Raw genomic sequence first — 25,808 nt, 5'->3', positions numbered from 1 at the left:
GTACTCCTATGGCAACTACTACAAAACTTGATCCAAATGAAGGTACAGCAGTTGATGTGACAAGCCACAGAGGTATGATTAGATCTCTGTTATATCTAACTGCTAGCAGGCCAGACATTATGTTTGCCACTTGTTTGTGTGCAAGATTTCAGGCAAATCCAAGGGAGCCACATCTTATTGCAGTAAAGAGAATTTTCAGGTACCTCAAGGGTACTATGTCTCTTGGACTTTGGTATGCAAGAGAAGCTAATTTTGCATTATGTGGTTATTCAGATACTGATTTTGCTAGATACAAAATAGACAGGAAAAGTACATCAGGAAGCTGTCAGTTCTTGGGAGGCAGATTAGTCTCAAGGTTCAGCAAGAAGCAGAAATCTATTTCTACTTCAACTATTGAGGCTGAATATATAGCAGCTGGGAGTTGATGTGCTCAGTTGTTATGGATGAGAAATCAACTCATGAACTATGGATTATCATTCTGAAAAATTTCTATTTATTGTGATAATCAAAGTGCTATTACTATGACAGGAAATCCAGTGCAACACTCTCTTACAAAGCACATCAGTATCAGATATCACTTCATAAGAGAGCATATCATGGAAGGAACCATAGAGCTTTATTTGTTCCTACTGAACAGCAGCTGGCTGATATCTTCATAAAGCCATTACCTGAAGCAACATTTACAAAGCTTGTGAATGAACTTGGTATGGTTAACTGGGATAAGTAAATTTTTATTTTATCTATTTGATCAAATCTTGATGTATATTGATCAAATCCTGATATGTCCTAAATGCTGTGATATTAAGCCAGAAATATTTGATGTATTCTATTTTATATGCATGAAAAATTAAGTGATTTTATTTGTTAATTGTGTCTGTCCGAATAAATATATCACTGTCATCATTACACATCGGTCTAGGGAGACGCGCCTTAAAAAGATATTCTTTGGTTAAAGTTTTAAGCTAACTCAAGAGTTAATTTTCTTTACCGAAACCTAGAGTCCCTCTCTATTACCAACTATTTGGTTATTACCAACTTCTCAATATTCTGAAACACAAACTCTCTAAATCTCTATCCCTTATCATATTTTTTCTATCAAAAACATGAGCTTCTTCAACATGTTCTTTGATTATCCGACATTTACAATCGAGTTTTGTTGCGATGAGTGGGAACAGGAGTGGCACATCTCTGCCATTCCTGATGAGATTTGGAGTTGGGTTCCACAAGATATCTACACTGATCTCTTGATTTTCCGGAGAGATTACTATCACCATCTGGTTCGTATGGAAGAAGATCGTTCGGAAGCCATCCGTCAGCAAGAACAAATTATTCGTCTTATTGTGCTCTTTGTTGAAGACAGGAAGAAAAGACTCTGAACATCCATCCATTCTTTTGTCTTCCTGATTTATCTCCCTTTCCCCCCTTTCTCATTCTCATCAGCTTTGTCAGGCTTCTTAGACCAAGGTTGTTGATGTTTATCATCTTAGACTAGGATTATCTTGTAATCTTTTGCATGTAATCTACAAATTTCATAAAATGTACTCTTTTGATATATTAATAAAATTTCTTTTCATTGCAAGATTTAGTCTTTGTTTATCTCGTATTATGTGTATGTGAATGTTCTTATTAAAGCTTGTTAATCTTTACTTCATCTACTTGAACTGTAATTCTTGATGAATGTTTTGATTAGCATTGTGGTTGCTAATAATTTATGATGCTTTGACAAACAAATGTTGAATTTGAATCGACATATCCTGAGTTAGTCAAATCCTGACAGAAGAAAGGTCTCAAATCCTGATAACAGGTCAGCATGTTCTAATTTGGATTATTAGTGTTAATCAATCTCTGAGTAAGCTTTATTGTTTCAATTAAGTGTCCCACTTAATTAATGATAATTGGTGGATTATCAGATAAACAAATTTCTACAGTTGTGTCTTGATATAACTGTATGTATTTTGTATTTACTTCCACAATTTCCTCCAACATTAAAATCAATTACTCAGATATTATTTCATGTTTGAAGTCAAATTCGCTAGGTTACCTTCTTCATACAAGTGTATTAAACATATTTCTGAATAGTGACACAATTCATCATACACATAGTTTCACTGAACACATCTCACACTTACTCTCTCGCACAAGCTATTCACATCATAACAACTTCTAAAGTTTCACCAATCTTCAGTCAAACCACAATCATTCATGGAAACACATTTGGCACTAACAATTACTTAGCTCTCACTAGTACAAAAATGACTTTTAGCCACGGTCAAAATAGGCCTTTAGCGTCGGTTTTTTAGCGTTGTATATGCAGGGGACGCTAAAGGTATATTCTTTTTGTGTCGGGTAATTAGGCGACACTAAACATTTTTAGCGTCGGTTAGATGACCGACTCAAAATTGCCATTAACCGACGCTCTTGCTTGGACAATTGTATCGGTCCAATAAAGTGCCGACGCTAGAAGTTGTAATTAGATGCGTCGGTTTATCAAAAAACCGACGCTGAGAGTTAATATTAAAGGCGTCGGTTGTTAAAATTACCGACGCTATATGTTTATGTTAAAGGCGTTGGTCATTGAAAAAGCCGACGCTATATGTGTATGTTATAGGCGTCGGTTATTCAATAACACCGACGCCTAAAGTACTGTAAAAAAAATAAATATTCTTTACGTTTTTATTGATATCCTGAACCTGCTTTTTACAAATACCAGCATTCCCACAAATATAACTGAATAATCAAATTAACTAGGAATCAAATTGAAATTAAAGTAGGTCTCAAGCTCTCTTTTAATTTTTTTGCACAATGTGGGACCTCTGGTCCTTTTCTTGAAACTGGAGTCTGCATTATCTTTATCCATAGCAATTACCTACAACAATATAAAGATCAACAAGTCAGGAAGAAGTAGAAGTATTTTGTTGATTTCAAAACCTATTGTAGACTTGTAATAGTAAAATGTGTATAAAAGTTGTTCTGTAGAAATAATTACCACCCAGGTTGTTTCTTCTCCACTCTGTTTGGACATAAGAAAGGTGAGCCAAAATCACAAACACACACACATATTTCTGCTTAAAAACACACACACATGTTTCCAAACTTCTTACCTGTAAAAAGGTTTACAACAAACAGAACTATGAGTTTCTACTTAAAAATATGTGATTTACTGCTAACATATCTCTTAGAATATTATTTCAAGAAACGTGTAATTTTGCTCGTAATTCTAATAGTAATGCACAAACAAGTCCTAACATCTTTTATCTACATATAACAAAGTACCTGCTATAGATTTGAGTTCTTCTAGTGACAAAGGCAGTGTAATTAGTCTGCCAGCTTCAGTGCAAAAATTTTCTCCTCTTTACAGGATGTCCGCTATATATACTAGCTCTAATAGAACATGTTATTCCTTTTGATGATTTTTGCTTCTTAATCTCTTCAGCTGGATCTTTATCCTCCAATTTCTTTACAATCCTTTTGTCCACGACGCTGTCAAGCATGCTTATCTGATGGCCTACTTCTCTTTTTTGCAACATTTCATCCAGATTTAAAGAAGATAAAAACTTGTTATTAGATTTATGTACATCTTCAGTGTTGACATCTGCACCATTCATCACAAGAAGCTCGCCCATTTCCGAATGGTTTTCCTCCATCGCGATTTGGATATGTGTTAATCCATGACAATCTTTTGAATCTACAATCAAACCGTGCTTCAGGAGTTCTTTCATGACAGCTACATCATTCCTCCTTGCAGCTATGGTTAAGAGGTACCCTGCAGTGCATGGATCCGAGATGGAAGCCCAGTGGTAAAGTATTCTGAATATGGAGTGGTATTTTGCTGCTATGGCATCCCACATTGCAGTGTTACCTTCTACATCTGCCATGCATATATGAATGTTACTATGATTACAAATAAACTGAGAAAATAAAATGACACTTTGTTCTCTTAAACCATTATGATAATATCATTCTTGAAAAATTAGATTGGTGAACATTTTAGCTACTCCTGGCTTACTGTGTTGATACCTAGTCAATAATTAGAGTGTGATCTTGATACCTATGACTGACACCGAAACTTGAGAAAAGTTATTTTCTCTTAACAGATGAACAAAAATTATAAGCCTGCTAAAAATATCTACCTCTTAGGTGTATGTTACATGCATGTTTGAGGAGTACCAATACACATTCTTCATGCCCCTTTGATGCTGCAATATGCTGATGCACAACAGAGAAAGCGAAACAGATTTCATATTTGAATGGCAGATATGTGTATCCTTACTTGGGATTGTGTTTGCAGTCTATAGTTATAAACTAGTAAGTATAAGTATTTTACCAGTGGTGTTCTTCCCTTTGAATGTCCTATGTCGAGGTCTAATCTTGCCTTGAGAAGTTCGTCAAGGAAAGCAGCATTTCCTGTGCCGGCAACTGTTAATAAGTTGATCGACATATAAGGATTATCATCTTCTTGATTCCCACTATCCACTATCAAGTCCCCTATATTAAACTCCTTCAGCCTTTTATGATGCTGAAAATTAATCGCACATAGTAATTTAGTCTAAGTCATTCATTTTAATATGGTGCAGTTTATGTTCATCTGTGATGATTTTAATTGCAAACACTTACTTTAGGAACTACTTAAATATCTAATTCATTGTAGGATGGATGGGAGAAGATCAATTATATATTTGAGAGAATTTTCTCCTCTCTGAAGGAGTTTGAAACAACATTGAAGCTGAACATATGACATAATTACCTGAAGGAAGTTTTTGAGAATGGCAACATAGTCTTCTTGTTTACTTTGCATTTCTTCAATAAGAGCACTAGTTTTCATCTTTAAGAGCTATGAAAGAGTCTTGGTTCGATATGTAACAGCATGTGGCCTGCAGCACAGTGCATCTATTTCTCAAAACATATCTCCAGGTTGCAAAATCCCAATAATTTCCTCTTTCTAGTCCATCTCAGAGTGATCAATTAATTCCACTTCCCCTGACACTATTATATAAACATCATCAGGTGCTTCATTCTGCAATATCACATCCTCTCTACGTGGTATATATTCAGCCTTCATATCCACAGCCTGATGAAAAATAGACAATGTCATTACATTAAATACCTGTCTTATATTATATACACTTCCTGTGTTAGACAGTTTTAAATTATTTAATCAGATAAAAATAGTGTCATATGCACATGAGAATCAAGAAGTCCAATGAGACTGTCATTTCTGAACTTTCCGAGGTTGGGAAACTTATGAAGTAAAGCTAGTAAAAGGCGCATGTTTTTAATCACGTGAAAAAGCATATGTCGATGATCATACCAAGAGCAAGAGAGTTTCCCTTGATACATTCTGGAAAAGATAGACCCTCTAGACGGTTGGAATAAATAAATGCTGACTAATGCTTTTGATAATGGTTTTGGTAGTTGTTCAATCAGTTGCTGCTTGTTCAAGCTCTCAGCCTTGAATCTCAAGCACATATAAGCTAGTATCTGCTCCCTGAGTCTGACCGGCAAGTGGTTTCTGCTCACAAAGTTTGACGTTGCTTCAATGCTATTCCTCTACAAAACAAGCACAAGAAAATTTCCTGAATTCTGAACTTGATTTAAGCCTAGACAACTAGACTCATAACATCTTGCGATGCAAGATAGAAGAGATAAAAAGGAGGCTTACAAATTCCATGGTACGACTAGTGCCTTCAACGACTAAATTTGTCATATTACCAATAATGTAAGCTGTTAAGCCAAGGTTGATGAGCATGTACACAGCTGATTATTGTGTACAAGTGTGTGTGTTTGCCAATAATGTAAGCTGTTAAATTCGATGCATCAACATCACTCTTAGCTACAAGTTTCAATGTCCCAAAGCTGATTGAAGATAAAATTATAAAGTTTGTCTTGTTCTTAGTATTCATACTTAACTACTGAGATGAAGAAGAATTTAAAATTTTATATATGTTTCCGGTTAAGAGAGCAACTGATTCTAAATAATAGAGCAACTCATTTTACTACCAGAAATAAAGCAGTGTTAATCAAGATCAACACAAAAAGTCACAAGTAATGCTAACACATATCACAAAAAGTAAAAGGAAGATATAATCAATTTAGGCCACACTTGTACTTTAAATTTTATAAACCAACAAATTTATGTATTAAATTAATATCCTTGGTGAACCAAGATTAGCAAACACAGTAAATTTAATCTAATTATGTTATACAAATGTATGGCAATATATTTAGAGAAAATAAGCTGAACTAAAATAATAACAAATCTCAAAATTTATATTGTTAATGAAAATAAATAAATTAAAAAATGAAAATAAAAAATGAGAGGGAGAGAAGAAGGAGAGACAGACCGGGAGAGAGGGAGGAGATTACCGATTACCGTGAAGCAGGGCTAACACAGGAGAAGATACGAATTCAATTAGGTAAATAGGCTCTGAAAATGAATAAAAAAGTAATATGAGCGTGTATATAGGTATATATAGGGGAGTGCCAGAGAGGGAGAGTGCGAGAGAGAGGGAGAGTGCGGGAGAGAGAGACCTGAGAAGGAGTGCGGAAGTTTCAAAGCTCTTCAATCGGGAACTATCATAGAGAAGATGTAGATGTAGGGCACCGTGGAGAGAAACTAATTTGGGGATGAACTACTAACTATAGGATGGATTGTAAACCAAATGATGTAATGAGTATGTTTTTTTAATTTGATGTTTTTTAAATTAATAAAAGCTGCCATATAGATTTATAAGGTAAAAAATTGATGGTTTGATTTTAATAATAATATATACGACGGTCAAGATAAGACTGATGTAAAAGGGTATAATATATGACGGTTAAAAAAGGACCGATGTAAAAGGCTATATTATATACGTCGGTTATATAATTGTCGACGAAAAAGAGTAATTAGTGTTCGAAAATTAATTGAAAAGTTGAAGTAGTCAACTAATTTGAAACAATTTTTTTTTCATAAAAGTGGACATTTATTTTTGAAACGTAGTAAACAAAATTCAATATTGTGTGAATATCAACAACATAGAAATATTATTACTTCTATTTTATTTAACATTTCGATATAAAAAAACAAAAAAAATATTATTTTTGGAAGTCTTTTAACTTTAGCAAATATATCATAACTCAAATTAAAAAAGATTGTGAGATACATATGATAAATAGATAAATATGTGATTAGAAAATAATTATACAAAAATAAAAAAATTTAAAAGAACCCCTTCAGTATCGTGACATCCCTGGTCCAATTAATTTTTTACTCTAATACTTTTAGCGTCGGTTAAATTAAAGCCCGTAGCATAAAGCAGAAATTTATAGCGTCGACCAACTAGAAGCCCGTAGCACAAAGCATACTTTTTAGCATCGGTTATAAACGGCGACGCCATAAATACTTTTAAGCGACTGTTACTTACAGAACCGACGCTATTAACACTTTTAGCGTCGGTTAAATTAATAACCGACACCAAATGTCGTGCACATATACCTATTTGCGTCGGTCAATCTTGCAACTGACGCAGGAAATACCTTTAGGCGTCGGTTCATTAAAGAACCGACGCTAAAACTACGTTGCAGAAAGTACTTTTTGTACTAGTGTCTGCTCACACATCAGCAGCTACCATCATCTTTTCATGATATTCGGGATTTTCTCTTTCTATGTCCAATTGGATATGCTCTCACAAATCTTGTTAAGGTGTCATACAGGGCTATCATGCAGGTCTGGAATATAGCAGTGGTAAATTCAACACATACTGGTTTTTCTTTTGAGTATAAGGACCAAAGATATAAAGTTGATGTTGACATTCTGCTTTAAGCCTTGAGATTGCCTGCTCTTGATGGTGCTCTTGATACTCACACCAATGAGCAGATGTTTGATATGCTAAGGACTTTAGGCTATCAAAGAGAAATCACAACCATTGGAAAACTGGTCAGATGCAAACTGAAAAGAGAGTGGAACTTTTTCTTTGACTGCATCAGTAGATGTTTCTTGAATAAGACAACAAACTTTGATGCACTTCCGTCCACCTCCCTGAGAATTGGGTACTCTCTTCTTAACTCTGGTAATTTTGATTATAGTAATACTATATTACAGTTCATAATTGCTAGGATAGCAGATGCTTCAGGAGTAATAGGGTATACTAGATTTTTACAACTGATTTTCACTTATCTATGCCCCTAATGATATTTTTGATGATGATGAATTACTCCCTGTTTTTCAAATTTCTGAAAATGCAATCACTGATCATATCAAAAGGGATGAAAAGAATAATTTTCAGGACCACACATTCTTCTTAGAGAGGTTAGGCAATTTCTGTTGAGAAATAGACCTACTCCTACACAAGTGCCTGCAAATCCTGATTATGGCACCTCTGTCACAGTTCCTGATGCTAAGACTCAAGAAATCACCCATCTTGTTTCTAACCCAAGCATTTCTTCTTCCAAACAGCAAATACAACAAGCCTCTAAATTAGCCTTCTCTGTTGTCTCTCAAAAGACATCAGTTGTAACAAAGAAAAGGTTGTTTAAGAAATCTGTCACATCTGGACAGAAAGCTAAACAAGTCTCACTGAGTGAGAGTGAGAAGAAAGAAGACTGCTTTCCTATCAAGAAAATAAGACTGATCATTCAAGAAGATTCTGAATTAGATGATCAGATGCCAATAGGGTCCCTGTCAAAAATCAAGAAGTCAATTGATCAAAATCCTAATGACTTGATTGACACTACTGGAATCAAGGAGCCAACTACTGGTGCTAGTGCTCTGCTTGACAAGTTTCCAGTAATTTAAGCAACTGTTGAACTGCAAAGAGTCAGTTGAAAAGAAGAAGTAAAGAAGTAGTTGGATATATCAGAAAGAAGAAGAAGACTCAGCCTCTTGACAAGGATGTTAGTACACAAGAACCTAGGTCTCAAAGAGATTTAACAACTGCAACACATCCAGTCACACAAGAACCATCTTCTCAAAGGGAAGATACAGACATTGAGGCTACACAAATCATTGTTAATATTGCTCAAAGTGATCTTCTTACAGATTTTGTTCACCAACTTCAGGAAAAGCAAACTCATCAGGAGATACTATCACGAGTTGATGCAATCATTGATGATCCTATTTTTGAGAAGAGCATACAAGAACCTTCACCAAGCATTGCTGAAGCAGCTCACATGCCTCAGACTCCACAAGAACCATCAGTTCAAAGTACTGATGCTGGTCTTTCAACTTCTCCTGACAGATCAAATCCTGATGATGCATCAGCTCCTACTGAGAATCATCATTCAACTGAACTAGCTACAATTGATGATTCATTACTAGTTGCTAGTTTGAAAAAGCATTCTGCTGTACTGTTTGTTCCTCCACTTTCATCACTTCCACTTGAGGAATCACCTTCAGGTATTGTTAATTTCTCATATATTCTCATATTTGTATGATTATAAATAGTCTCTTATTTGAGGTTACCTCTATTTATATGACAAGCATAAAATCTTCTTAGCCATCTCTTATTTCTTTGCTATATGTGTGATGGAGCCTTTCTGTGAGACTGTGTGAAAATAATAATAAAAAAAGAGAGAAAAATATTTTGAGTGGCTGTCTCCTGTACTGGTAAAAGGAGAGGTAGTTTTGAGACAAGAATCTTATAAGTTTTTCTTTACTTATAAAGTTTCTTCTATGAGAATAATATTACTCTTAAAAGTGATATATTGTGTGAGAAGTGATGAGATCACTTGAAAAGAACATAGAGATTTAGGTGTTACTATGTTTCTGTTTCAGGATCATATCAGCCACAGACATCTCTTGCAAAGAATCTGGATAAAGGGAAGGAAGTTTTGTTTGATTCTGCACATTCTCCTGCTCGCTTGTCTGACTTTGACAATGATAGTGATGCATCTAAGAAGTCAAATGTTGGTTCTTCTTCGCACTTCACTGAAAATCTTTCTTATTACAATCCTGATGCTGAGTATTTCAGACAGACAGAATGGAATTACAAATGGAGACTTGCAAATTCTTCTATCTCATCTGCTGTTAGCCTGTAACATATTCATCGTGCTTATGATGAAATTCAAACTCCTGATCTGAAGTTGCATCTTAAGGCCACAACTTTTTCTGTTAAAGGAATTTACTCTGAACTTGATGAAATGAAGAAGTCTCATGCTGGTGTCAAAGAGAAAAATTGATGGATTTGTGCTTCACACACCTAACTCAGCTGAAATCAAAAGTGTGAAAAATACCATCAAAGATGTTAAATCTCCAGACAGCATGGCCTCTAGATTTTCCTCCTTGGAAGACAAGGTTTGTTCTATAAGTGACAAACTGGATGCTCTGTTTTCTCTTCTTTCAAATACTGATGCCAAAAAGGGGGAGAAGATAGTTGCTACAAAATGTACACCATATTCTATTCAGACAAAGGATAAAGATATTGATGGTGATGGTGATGGTGATAAGAATAATCCAGTTACAGATGTTTAAATTGCTTCTACTGCTCAACAAGTTCAACATTCCAAGAAGAATGATTCTTCAGGACAAAGGAAGTCCACTTGAAGACGGGACCATTTAAGGGTTAAAGCGTTCTACAGAAACTAAGTCAAAGTGATCACTACCTTGTAGTAGGAGTCACTGAGATCATTTTACTGCTTAGCAAGAGCAAGAACATTGAATTATAACTTATACCCTAAGTACAGGAATTGGTTTTGACCTAGTAGGAGCAACAGGGAAGAAATGAGAAAGGAAACTAATTAAGAAATGTTTATTCTACACTCTAGTCAGAAGTGAGAGATTTTTCTAAGGCAAAATACCTTACTAGGATGAAGGGGTCACAAGTAAAGGTCCCTAGGCTTCCTTGGTCGCAACTTGGGATTTAAACTAAGTCAAAAGTGCATACTAGTGAACCTTTGTCGCAAGTAAAACTATACTAGAGAGATGGATCGCAACGTAGGATTTTTTCTAAGGCAACTACTTCCCCTAGGTGGTGTGGTCGCCATTTAGGTTTTTCCGGAATGCAACTAAGGCAAATTCACTCCCTAGAGCATGAAGAGGTCGCAAGTAAGCCCTACAAGGGACTAGAGATCGCAACTCATGAATTTAGCTAAGGCAAAGTTCACTCCAAGGCTCCCTGGTCGCAAGTTAGAATGCTTGATCGGTTTTATGACTATTGTAATTTGCTACTTTGATGGTTATGGGATGTAAATTTAATACGTTGTTATGGTTTGATACTTTGTCGGTTATTTAAGATTGGTTATTATGTAATGATATGGTTTAATCCTCCGGTTATCGGAGTTTGTAAATGATTTCGTTGGATTTAATTACTATTGTTTAATCATTAAATTTACTAGTTTGGTGGAATGATTTTGAGTAGTATAGGTTATTGATTGGATTGGATATTTGGTTGTGAATATTGTTTGGTTGTGAATATTGTTTGATTTGGTTTTGTATAGGGACTGCAGAAAAACCTGCAATTTTTTTTAAAATCAGACCTTAAAACCGACCGACAATAGGCATAACCGACCACTTTTGACCATTACAAAACCCAGAAAACCGAATATGACATTTAGGACGGTCGGTTATGATATTTAAGTTAGCTTCTGATATAAAACTAACCGATGTGCACACTTTGACCACGGTCGGTCATGAGTTTCAGTCAACTTTTTAAAAACAAACATAACCGACCACCTATGGTCGGTTATGACTTAGTGACGTGGCAACACGTGTACACAGTGACCCCACATTTGAATAAAATGTCCATGCAGTTAACCGACCACTATATTGGTCAAAAGTCAGAGGACATAGCATATTAAAACGTCCAGCAAGTATATGCATGTAAATTTGGAGTCAAATATACACTTTGTGAAATTTTGTACTTTTGTATGATTCTAATTAAGGTCTTATTACCGCTGACTAGTAAGTGGTTGTTAAGTAAAGTTTCATTTTATTTTTTGAAAGTTAAATCTACTTTTATTGTTATCTAAATTTGAATCATGTTTTAAGAGAAGATAAATTTGATAGCCTCTTCCATACATTTTTACATCAATAATAAATTGAATTTAAAGTGTTTATGTTTATGTATTATCTAAGATTTAAAATCTTATATCACTCGGTACCCTTTCTCCTAGTACAAAATTTGTGCAACAAATAAAAAATATTGACTAATTAAAATTTATTAAAATTAACAATATTTTTTAAGATAGAAAAATTGGTAAAAAATAACTATCCACACATGTTTTATTTTAAATTTATCCATATTAAACATGTACACGACAGAGCACATTTAAAAGTCCAGCAACTATATGCATGTAAATTTGGCATCAAGTATATAACTGTTTGTGAAATTTTGTACTTTTATATGATTATCATTAAAATCTCACTGCTCACTGCTCACTGCTCACTGGTATTGGTAAGTGGTTGTTAAGTAAACATTTAGGTGTGGAAGACAGTTCACCATAATTCATAAATACATAACTGATATTGTATAAATATGGTCTTACTGATCCTCTGTAGTCCATCACTTTACTCTGAACACCAAGTCCGTTAAAAATAATCAAAGATGGTTAAGAATTCTGGGCACAAAAAGGTGTATGGCCGAGAACCCAGAGTCAGACTTCCAATAATAACAGCTGCAAGAATTTTTCAATTGACACAGGAACTAGGTCACAACAATGATGGGCAAACCATTGAATGGCTTCTCCGTGAAGCTGAGCCTGCTATCAGGCGTTATACAGGTACCGGATCAATGCCTGATGTCCCTGAATCAACTCGGTCCTTGAGTCTCCCCATGTCTCCACCATCCTCCTTTGCACCTGTAAGTGCTACTTCAACCATGAGTATCCCCCTGTCTCCGTTGTCCTCCTTTGCTACTTCAACCATGAGTCTCCCCCTATCTCCCCTGTGCTCCTTTGATACTTCGGCCATGAATCTCCCCATGTCTCCACCATCCTCCTTTGCACCCGTAAATGCTACTTGGAAGCCGAGTCTCCCCGTGTCTCTACCATCCTCCTTTTCAACTATGAGTCTACCCATGTCTTCACCATCCTCCTTTGCACCAATAAGTGCTACTTCAACCCTCACTGTGACACCTCCTGGTCCTGTCTTGGTGCAAACATTAATGTGTGGCTTGGCATCTTCACATGAATCTTTTGTGGGACCTGCACTGAACCGTCCTATACCTACCATGCTAACGGGGTCAACAATGCGGGTTCCGTCCACAAGGGGAATGGTTGCTCCTACAATGGTTGATCTTGTGCCAGCATATGGCTCATACATGGTGCCTCAGCAAAATATTGGAATGGCTCAGTCTGGCATGGGGGTAGTACCCACAACTGTTGTTCCTGAATCTTATATAATGCCACAAGAAAATGCTGGGCTTCCTGAGCTACCTGGCATTGAGTTTGATAATTCATAGTTCTTTATGTCACTGCTGCAGGGGAAATGACGTAGCAAATGAGGGTGGATGGTTCAATGATCAGAATGATCTTCATAATCATTAGATAAGTGATCCTTGAGATGTTATAATTATTTATCTCCTAAAAAGATGGTTATGTCACATATAGAATTTAATCTCTTTTAATTTTTTTTCATTTTTAGTTAACACCCACAAAGGTGATTATGTCATATCTTAAATTTAGTCTTTTACATTTTATTTTATTTTCTCTTTGTTATTTAAGATAATTAATTAAACAACTTTTCAAATTTAATCTTTTAAGATGGGGATAATGATGATCTTGATTTGCAATTCTTAGGATTTGTTATCATTTCAAACGAGAAAGTTTGTAGCTAATTTTTACAATATTCATGCTTCTTACGTTCTATCTTAATAATCTTGTTAACTTTGCATCTAAATTAATGAGATAATTTGACTTTACAATTACAAGAAGTAAAGGTAATTCTATTTCTCTGAAAGTGGGCATTGTCCAAGTAGTAATTTTAGGTATTTAACTATAAATTTATAATGTATGTTACCAAAGTCATTGTTAGAGTAATTTAACAATTAAATCCAAAATTTTATTAAATGAGTTATTATTGGGGTAAAAAAACAAAGGGATTCAATATATTACAAATTAAATATAATGTAAAAATATTTTCTCTTAGAGTATAGAAAAAATGTTCCAACCCATACCAAAAGTTCACCTACAAGCAAATTGTTAGATAGGAAAAATCTTATAGAACATATGGTTAAATTAAATTTGAGTATCTTGTTTACTTATTTTGAAACAATAGACATCTTATTATTGATATTTGATAAGAAAAGATGCAATATATTTTATTTAAAGTTTTATTTAAAGTGAATTACAATTTAATTATCAAAAAATTATTGGAATGTGAAATATGAAATAAGAAAGTATATAATATTTTCAATTAAATTTACTAAAATAATATATATCAATAAGTATGGTCAATGCCTTCCTCGGTCCAAAAAAAAATATCAGTTCCAAAAAATAATTTAATTTGTTAAATTTTCAAACCAAAGAAATAGAAATAATTTAAATTTAGTTACTTGTGATTTGTAAAAATCGGGAATCGGAGAAAATCGGTGGTGCTACCAATTTGGGATTAATTGAAATAGGAGATTAATCGTAGTAAAAAATGGATGTATTATAATATTAAATTATATTTAATATATTATTATGATTATATTAGTTATTTATTAACAAATATATATTTATTATATCTTAATTTTTATATTTATTCATATTTAAATGAATATAATAATTTTAATTTTATTAAATAATTATATATACTCCAATACAGAAAAATTCCTAAGGACTAATCGGATTTCAAAAATTCAATCTGTTGGATACCTTGTGGGGGATTAATCGCGAATTAATTGGTTAAATTGGAGATTTTTAGAACACTTCTTGTGATTATTATTTGCTTTTAGTTGAAGAATACTTGAAATATACCTTACACATTATTACACTTTAGTTGTCTTTATAATTATTTACATTTTAACATAAATAAAAAAAATTGTAACATATGATCTCATCAAGAAATAGTGATCGTAATTTTATTACAAAAACAATTAATTTAATGCTTGAGTTTGAAACCTAGCAACCATATGATCTGATATTATGGGAAAATTATAAGGGAAGAAATGATAACTAAAATATATAATTAATTTTGGTAACCTTAAATACAAAAGGAACCATGTTTAAGGTTCTAATAACTGCTATGAAATCTGACAAATTAAATTAGATAGTAGAAACCACAACTATGTAGTGCACAACACTCAAATTTCCCAGCCCCTAAAAATTAATGAGAGCCATTAATTGGAACATTAATCGGACTGATTAATCGGACTGATTAATGAGAACATTAATAGGAAGAATATAAATATTATTTTTAACTTTTATTATTATAAAATGATAAATATGTCACATATTTATTTGACAAAAGAAATTAGAATGGTATTAAACAATCTCTACACATTTGACATTTGTTATTTAATAATTATTGAGTTTACAATATTAACTAATATGTTAATTCACACTTTTAAACTAATTACAATATGTCATTTTATATTTCAAGTGGGAAAATAAATATGTTAGATTACTTATTACTTTTTACCAATACTTTATATTAGAAATTGGCATGATATTGTGTAAAATTATCAAATTAATGAATTAAAATCATAAAAAGGTAAAAAACAATGATTTTTAATTATTTTTCGACCAGACCGCCTATGACCGCTTAGCCCGCCTAATTCTGATTTTGACCGATTTTCAGCAAAAAGGCATAAATCACCACCTAGGTCCGAGTCAGGGCGTTTTACCACCGCCTAACGCCTAAGAACCGCCTAGACGGTCACCTACACATATTTTTAGAACATTGGAAGAGACTATCAAACTCGTAAAGCATGATTAAAATTTACATACAATAAAAGCAGATTTAACTTTTAATAAACAAAATGAATTAAGAATAAAATCCAAATTATTATTATTTTTGTAGCAATCAATTATACATAATCATAACAAAATTCTTATAGTAATGACTATAACTAAAAAAATAACATGACAGTATTAGTTTTTATTTTTATTTGTCACCACTATTTACAAACTTTTATGTTTAATCATTAAATTGTATTTTAGAAAACTAGATTTTTTAAGAAATACTTCATATTTTTAATCCTCTAAATATTTTTGAAATATATATTATCATTTAGTCAAACTAATATGGGCCTGAAATTAGCCGGGTGAAAAACCAAAATACCCAAACATTTGGGGGCTTAGTACACAAAATACCATTTGGCGGGACGGAGTGTCCAAATTACCTATTGAATACGAATGTCCAACATGCGAATTTCGTTTTTTTTAAAATTTATAAAGGATATGCATATGTGAAATGCGTATTCATTTTTTTATTTTTAGGGAATACGCATGTGTGAAATGCGTATTCCTTATTTTTCAAAAAAGTGAGTAGGCATAGCCCACATGCGTGTCCTTTACAAAAAAACTGAAGGTTGTATACGCAGTAATGAAGGTTGTATACGCAGTAATGTAATGCGCGCATCTGGGTATTTTTGGCAGTTGGGGCTGGAAAATGGGGTATTCTGGACATTCTTTCAAATTAGCCTACAAGCATAAATAATATTGAATTAATTAAACCTGATATGTTACATTTGTAGCCAAGGCCCATAGAAACTTCTCTAACATTTGTTGCCAATGGCTAACTAATGTTGGCTAACTAATGTTGTGCTTATCTTGGAGCAGCAAAAATGACTAGTAATCCTATAATATACGAAGTTTAGAATTAAGTAAACTTCCACTATTATTATTATTATTATTATTATTATTATTATTATTATTATTATTATTATTATTATTATTATTATTATCATTATCATTATCATTATAATTCTTGTTGTTGTTGTTTTTATTGTTGTTGTTATTATTATTAAATGTTATTATTATTATTATTATTATTATTATTATTATTATTCTTATATGAGTATATGTGATTAATTTCAAACCTATATTGATCTTAAATGTACATTGTATTTTTTTTATCATGTTCGCATTTATAAAATAAAAACATCAACATAAGTTAATTAAAAAATAAGTGAAAAAATAATTCTTATATATAATCATGTGGAATAAGAAGTAAAAATTCATATTTACGCACAATTTTATAGAAATCTATATATATATTATGCTTTTTGTACATATATATTCGAATTCACACACATACACTAAATACAATATTTACCCATAAATATATTATTCTATACATTTTGTATGGTGTAATCAAAGTGAAAAGAGCAATATTCAGCTAAATTTTCATATTTCCTATATTAACACTCAAGAAAAGTTATCAGTTAATCATGTAGTGTCATTAAGATAAAAATAAAAAGTACTACTATTTTTAAATAGGCTTAATAAAGCTAAAATAATAGCGTTGTATCTTTAAACTTTCTTTAATTTTTATATTGTTACGGAGAAACATTGGCTAAATTTGATAAAAATGTTTTGGTCATATTTAAGAAAAAATGACCGCCAATGGTCAAATTAAGTTAAATATGACTGAATTGCATCGGTCATTATTAGGATGGTCAAATTTAGCTAAAAAGGTCAAATTTAATTAAATTTGACGTAATAGGCCGGTCAAATTTAGCTAAATAGGTCAAATTTAGTTAAATTTTACGGACTAAATATGATTGCTCAATTTATCAATTTTGATAGACTAAAATTGACTTCAAAAAGTCAATTTTATATTTTGACTTTTGTCATCAAAAATTTCGATAAAAATTGAATTTCCCGCCTGTTGTTACAAATGTGTCGGCCAACGAGTTAAAATCAATCAATTTTATAAATTTGACTAGGTTACTTTTGGTCAAAATTATAAATATGACTCCATTTGAGTTGGTCGAGTTTATAAAAGCGACAACTTTTGATCAAATTTAAAGTAGAAAATATGATTACTATTAAAAAAATAAAAAGTTCCTTGCTTCTGAAAAATGTGCAAGTACTTTTTTTTGAATTCACTAAAAAAATTTCATACATAGTAGAGACAAAGGTTCTCTAGCATATTGTAAAATTTTACTCTTAACTAATTATTTGTTTATCACGTGTTCTACAAAGATAAACCATAGTAAATTTATATTGAATAATTATTTGTGTTAAATTTGTGACGTAGCTTTGAAGCTAATTTACTAAGTCTATATCTTCAAGGCAATAAACAACTTTCCTGGTGTTCTATTAGGTGTTTTACTGAGATAGACATATAAATGTGTCACACCATAGTTCTTCCATTTTCTCTGAGACGTCTTTCCTGAAGGAGGAAACTGCATATCCTCACAAAGACTCCATACTAGCGATCCTAAATAACGATATGTAACTGAATGTGCTTCAGTTCTTCCAAACTTTATAATCATTCTCAACGGTTTATCTGGTTCCAAGAAATACCGATAAGTGCCATAAAAACTAGTTTTACCACCATGCTTTAGTTGATTGGCTTTTGGTACTTGTCCCATACAAATATGACATTCATCAAACTAAGTCATCACAGATCTAACAAGTCGCACATATATGGCCATGGTCTCATCTCTCGCCTCAAATTCTCCATTGACCTGGGACACCACAAGTTTCGAGTCTCCACAGACCTTCAAGTTTTTAACCCTTAAGGTTCCAGCTAAGCCAAGTCCTGCAATGTGGGCTTTATATTCCGCCTCATTATTTGTGGTAGGAAAATCTTAATTTATATTATACTCAATCAAGACACCATCGAGGCTTTGTAAAACCATCCCAGCTCCACTTGAATTTTTTCAATGCCCCATTAAATAGAGCACTCAGAACTCTTTGTTCTCAACTATCTTTTCTCCATATTGGCCATCCATGCGTTGAGCTATATCTTCCTGCCCCCGACTTCTTGGTTGTCGATAGTACATTCAACCACGAAGTCAGTCAAGACCTAGGCTATGATCGATGTTCTAGGTTTATACTTAATGTCAAATTCTTCAAGCTCTATGGCCCATTTGATCAGCCTTCCACTGACCTTAGAACTATGGATGATGTTTCTCAAAGGCTTATTTTTTAACACTTCGATTTTATGTGCTTGGAAGTAGGGACGTAACTTTCTTAACGTCATGACCAAGGCCAAAGCAAACTTTACTATAGTTAAATAGTTCAACTCAGCTGCGTGTAGAATCTTGTTGACATAATAGATATGTGTATGGGTTTTGGCTTCCTTTTTTACCAATACAACGCTCAAGGCTCTTTCAAAAATAACCAAGTACGAATACAGAGTTTCATTCTGAACTGGTTTGGCCAACAACGGGGCTTGAACCTTGTATTTCTTTAATTCCTTAAACGACATCTGACATTCATCGGTCCAGGAAAAATCTTTTACTTTCTTTAAAGATTTGAAGAATGGCTGGCACTTGTCTCCGGACTTGGAGATGAACCGTCCCAAAGCAGTAATCATTTCATTGTGTTTCTGAATGTCCTTTACAGAGTGTGAGTGTTCCATATTCAGGATGGCCTTTATCATGTTAGGATTGGCCTCAATTCCCCTCTTGGAGACCATTAATCCTAAAAACTTTCCAGATCCCTACACCAAAAGAACACCTGGCGAAATTCAACATTATCTTGTGATATCTCAAAACCTCAAAAGTTTCCCTCAAATGGGCTATATGATCAACCTTTAGAAGGCTCTTGACTAACATGTCATCTTCGTAGACCTCCATGATCTTTCCAATAAGATCCTTAAAAATCTTATTCACCAACCATTGGTAAGTGGCTCCTGCATTCTTGAGACCAAATGCCATAATCAAGATAATAAAAAATACCCAAGTTGGTGATGAATAATACCTTTTGGATTGTCATTTTGATGCATTTTAATTTGATTATAGCCGCTAAATCCATCCATGAAACTCAGCATCTCATGCCCTCCAGTGGAATCTATCAAAGTGTCTATCTGTGGGAAAGGAAAATTATCCTTTGGACATGCATCGTTCAGGTTAGTGAAGTCAACATACATCCTCCACTTTCCATTAGCTTTTTTCATCATCACCGGATTAGCCAACCATTCCATGAATTGTATATCCTCATTGAACCCAACCTCTAAGAGCTTTTTTATCTCATGTTTTATGGCCTCTTTTTTTTCAAAGCAAAACTCATTTTCTTTTGCTTTACTGTATCTCGGTTAGGGTCGATATTTAGCTTATGAGTTACAATTCAAAATAATGCTCGGCATATCAACTGCTGACCACGCAAAAATGTCATTGTTCTCTTGTTCCTTTAAAGAAGCTCCAATAAAAGTCATCTTTTTCGGGTCGCTGGGAGTCAAGGGAATTGGGATTAAATATTTCGTTGGCTTTGTTATATATTGAATTCTCAATGATCAGAAGAAGCTCAGGATCTGGCTATTCAGATGTCATCGAGATCTGATGTACCGTCAGGATTTGGTATGTCATCAGGATTTGTATGACATCAGTATTTGAAGACAGTCAGCATTAGAGGATTTGTTCTGTTCCATATAAGGTGGAGCAGATATCTGTTATGTCTGAGAGATAGGACTTTATCTGTTTAGTTTAAGATATGTATCAGTTTCGTTTAGTTTTTGATAATGTATATCTTAGATTAATCTGTTGTAGCTGTGTAGTATATAAACACAGTTTAGGTCATCACTTAGTGAACAACACTCGAGGATCATTCGACCTAGCAGCTCTCAAGAACATCGGTATTTCTTGACAGGATTTTGTAACAGTTTTTATCATAAATATAAAAAGCTGTTATATTTTATTATTTGTTCGAAATATTTATACAATTGTATCCAACCCCCCCCCCCCCCCTTGAACAATTATATCTTTACTGGGAAATAATTGGTATCAGAGCACACTGATAAATTTATAATCAGAAACGATCTAAACATGTCTCTGAACAAGTATGAAAGTATTAAAATTCCCATTTTGAAAAAGACTGAATATCCAACATGGAAGGTGAAGATGCTCATGTACCTGGAAGCTACAGATCCAGATTATCTAGACGTAATCAATGATGGACCCTTCATGCCAACAAAACTGGTGCCTGCAACTCCTTCGATTGCTGAACACTATCAACTGAAGGAGAAGACAGAATGGACACCAGAAGAGAAAGTAGTTGTGCTGAAAGATGCAAAGGTAAGAAACATTTTGCATAACAGTCTTAATTCTGTGATGTCAAATAGGGTCATAGCCTACAAGACTACCAAAGAAATATGGGATGCTCTTGAAACTCAATATCAAGGAACCATGGCCATCAAGAAGAACAAAAGGGATGTTCTGATTCAAGAATATGAACACTTTGAGGCCAAGCCTGATGAAAGTCTCACTGATATCTATGACAGATTTCTGAATCTACTCAACAATCTGTCTCTGGTAGGAAAGGTGTATGATCGAGAGGATTCAAACACCAAGTTTTTAAGAGCATTAAGTGAAGAATGGGAGACTCAGACTTCAATCATACGATATCAGTATGATTTGGACGTAATTACTCTGGATGAAGTCTATGGCATGCTAAGAACTCATAATTTGGAGGTTCAGCAAAGGAGAGAGAGGAAAAGCAGCAAAGGGAAATCTGTTGCTTTGAAAGTTAATGATAAACCTTCAAAAGAAAAGTCTGTTGGAGCTGTACGAAAGAAGAACAAATTGCCAGAATTAGATACTGATGATTCATCATCATATCCTGATGATGATACTGATTCTGAAACTGATGAGAACATGACAAATTCTGATGTCATGCAAATGGCTGCATTACTGGTTAAGGGCTTCAGGAGAATGCAATTCAGGAAGTCTAGGAACAACAGAAGCTTCAGGAAGAAGTTCATTGGAGGTGAAAAGAAGTCAATTGGGAGAAAAGATGGAAAGGACTCTAAAGCTGGGAAGCTAGACAGGACAAAGATCAAGTGCTACAACTGTGATGAACCTGGTCACTTTGCCTCAGAGGGCAAGAAAACAAAGCATGATCAAGGGAAGAGCAAAGCCCTGATCACTTCAAGCAGGAATTGGGTGGACTCCTCTGACTCTGAAGATGAAAATACATGATATGCACTGATGGACAGTCTTGATGATCCTGCTGCTTCTGAGCCTAAGGTACAAACTCCTTTCTTCACTTTAGATACTGAAAATATATCTGAATTGAAATCTATTCTTAAATCTTTGCATGGTAGTTTTAAGAATAAGACTTTAGAAAATGATAGACTTATAACTGAAATTAAGACATTGAAATCTAGGAATGATCAGTTAGAGTCTGACTTGATACATGAGATAGATTTGAAGAAAGAATGTAAGAGAGCTAAACATACAGTTAAGATTCTTGAGGCTAGATACAGTATGTTAGAAAAGAATCTAAAGCCTGGACTGATTCAGGAAAAAAGGTTCATGAGATGATCTCAAAGAAAAACTGGAAAGAATGCCTAGGCTATAAAGATGGAATTAAGGATGTTGACACTGAAAATAAAATTTCCCTTAAAACTCCTGTTAATTTATTTCATCAGAAGCTGATGAACCCAAATCTACTTTTGAGAAGGGTTCAACATCAGTATCACAAGAAGAAATGGTAAATGATAAAACTCAAAGAAAGAAAAGCAAGGAAACCATTAAGTCTGTTAAGAAAAAAAAGAACATAGGACTTTTGTCAGCAAATTAATTGAAAAAGAAAATATCTGAGGTTATTGACAAACATCAAGCAAAAAGTCCTAAGAGAAACATGAATGGTAAGCAAGGTATTTCTAAGGATTCAATTTACAAGGTTATTCCCAATGCTCCTAGGAAAACTTGTTTTAACTGTAGCAATACTAATTATCTTGCTATTGATTACAGGAGGAATAAGAAAAGGAAAACTGCTATTCCTGAGTCTCATGTTAGGGGTAGATCAGTATTTTATAAACCACAAAATCTTTGTTTTCATTGTGGTAGTAGTTGGCATTCGATTTATACTTGTAGTTCTTATCACAAGTTGTATCACAATTACTATGAACCTTTTCCTAAGTTTAATAAAGTTGCTTGTGTGATTCATTCTATTGGTTTTACTAAACTTGCTTCTGACAAGACAAATCCTGACAAAGGAAAGACTGTCAAAAGTACTCCTAACACACAAAGGCTTAAGTTGTCCAAAAAGAGGGCCCAACAAGTGTTGGTCCTTAAAAGTCCTTCTAATTGATTATTCTTCTGATTGCAGGGTAACAAGAAAAATACACTTATCTTGGATAGTGGATTTTCAGGACACATGACTGGAAATAAATCCCTGCTGTCAGAATTTGAGAAGAAGGCTGGCCCAGATATATCTTATGGAGATGGAAATGTAGGACATACTCTGGGATATGGCAACTTGATAATTGGAAAGGTAGCAATAGAGAATGTAGCTCTAGTGGAAGGACTGAAGCATAATCTTCTGAGCATCAGTCAAATCACTGACAAAGGTTATCATGTTATATACTAAGACTCACACTACGAAGTTGTTCATAACAAGTCAAAGAAAATTGTCTTGATAGGATACAGACATGGTAATATTTATGAAGCAAGGCTACATGAAAGTCTTGAAAAGGAAGCTACTTGCCTTATCTCGAAGGCATCAGTAGATGAGAAGCTCTCACATCTCAATTTCAACTCAATCAATGAACTTTCCAAGAAGGAGCTTGTAAGAGGATTGCCAAACATGCTATACTGAAGTGATGGTCTTTGTGATGCTTGCCAAAAGTCTAAACAAAGAAGAGTATCTTTCAAAACCAAAACATAATTCTCTATCTCTGAGCCATATCACATGTTGCACCTGGACCTTTTTGGACTAGTAAACATAATGTCCATCAACAAGAAAAGGTACACACTTGTAATTGTTGATGATTTCACTAGATATATATGGGTCTATTTTCTACACAGGAAAGATGAAGCTCCAGAAATTCTTCTGGATCACATAAGGCAAATTGAAAATGGATCTACCCACAAAGTGAAAATCCTGAGAAGTGAGAATGGCACTGAATTCAAAAACTCAAAGATAGAGGAATTCTGCAAGTTCAAATGCATAGAGCAACAATTGTCAGCTCCCGGTACACCTCAACAAAATGGTGTTGTTGAGAGGAAAAACAGAACCTAATTGAAGCTGGCAGAACTCTGCTAGAAGAAGCAAAACTACCCACTTACTTCTGGGCTAAAGCAGTAAACACAGCATGGTATACTCAGAATGTCACTCTGATAAATAGACATGGTGTTAATCCTTATCAAATGCTAAAAGAAAAGAAGCTCAGTCTCAAACATTTTCATTTATTTGGATGTAAGTGTTTTATTTTGAGAACTCATACTGATCATCTTGGAAAGTTTGAATCAAAGGCTGATGAAGGAATCTTTGTTGGATACTCACAATCAAAAGCTTACAGAGTGTTCAATCTAAGAACATACACTATAGTAATCTCCATCAATATATCTTTTGATGATCAGAAGATTCCTGGTTTTGAAGAAGACACTCATTAAAGTCTAATATTTGCAAATGAAAAAGCATTGTTGGAATCTGGATCAAACTCTAATGAACTGTCAAATCTTGATGATCCAAATCCTGACACTCCTTCAGATTCTGAAGATAATCATTGTGCTAATGAGCCTGCACAAGTTGAGGGGGAGCAACAGCGAAGGTCAGCTGATGATACTAACACTGAAGAATCATCTCAAAGTTCTTCTCAATATAATGCTGATTCAATATCAGAAGAACATGAGTCAAGTCCCAATAATTCATCAGGAAATAACCCAACAGATTCAGGGAGAGCCTCAAATGGATTTGATGAGGCATACAATTCATGGGGAGCATCTATTTCCAGAAGGATACTTCCCAGTGCCATAAAATGGACTAAGAATCATACTAATGATCTAATCATTGGAAATCCTGATGATGGTGTAAAGACAATAAGTGCAACTCAGAATGAATGTTTATATCATAATCTACTTTTAAAAGAAGAGCCAAAGAAAGTAGAAGATGCACTCAAGAATGCAGATTGGGTCATGGCCATGCAAGAAGAATTGAATGAGTTCGAAAGAAATGAAGTGTTGAAGCTGGTACCTAGACCTAAGAACAGGTCAATTTTGGGCACAAAGTGGGTCTTTAGAAATAAGACTGATCTCGATGGAACAATCATCAGAAACAAGGAAAGATTGGTGGAAAAAGGATATTCTCAACAGGAAGGTATTGACTATGATGAGACATTTGCTCATGTTGCTAGGTTGGAAGCAATCAGAATCTTCTTGGCATATGCTACTCACAAGAAGTTCAAAGTCTTCCAGATGGATATCAAGAGTGCATTCCTCAATGGAGAACTTGAAGAAGAAGTCTATGTTGAACAACCACCAGGATTTGTCGATCCTAAACATCCTGATTATGTTTACAGACTTGATAAAGCACTCTATGGACTGAAGCAAGCACCTAGAGCATGGTATGAAACCCTTGCTCAGTTTCTACTTGAAAGTGCATTTAAAAGAGATACAATAGATAAATCCCTGTTTTATCTAAATAAAGGTAAAGATTTGCTTTTAGTTCAAATTTATGTTGATGATATCATTTTTTGATCAACTAATCAAACACTGTGTAATAAGTTTTCAAAGTTGATGCAATCAAGATATCAAATGAGTATGATTGGAGAGATGAGTTACTTCCTAGGCTTGTAGATTAAACAAACTGATAATGGCATCTATATCAATCAGTCCAAGTACACAAGAAATCTACTGAAGAGGTTTAATATGCAAGAAAGTGCAACTGCAAGTACTCCTATGGCAACTACTACAAAACTTGATCCAAATGAAGGTACAGCAGTTGATGTGACAAGCTATAGAGGTATGATTGGATCTCTGTTATATCTAAATGCTAGCAGGCCAGACATTATATTT

The 25,808-nt window shown here is 33.9% G+C and overlaps 1 pseudogene; it reads right to left on the bottom strand.

Moving 5' to 3' along the window:
• Window positions 1-2,849: 2,849 nt before the first annotated feature.
• Window positions 2,850-7,376, bottom strand: LOC141700957 (potassium channel AKT2/3-like; annotated as a pseudogene).
• Window positions 7,377-25,808: the final 18,432 nt, after the last annotated feature.

Source organism: Apium graveolens, unplaced genomic scaffold (assembly GCF_009905375.1).
Source record: "Apium graveolens cultivar Ventura unplaced genomic scaffold, ASM990537v1 ctg313, whole genome shotgun sequence".
NCBI classification, from domain to species: domain Eukaryota; kingdom Viridiplantae; phylum Streptophyta; class Magnoliopsida; order Apiales; family Apiaceae; genus Apium; species Apium graveolens.
This window is presented reverse-complemented; position numbering and strand designations above follow the sequence as displayed.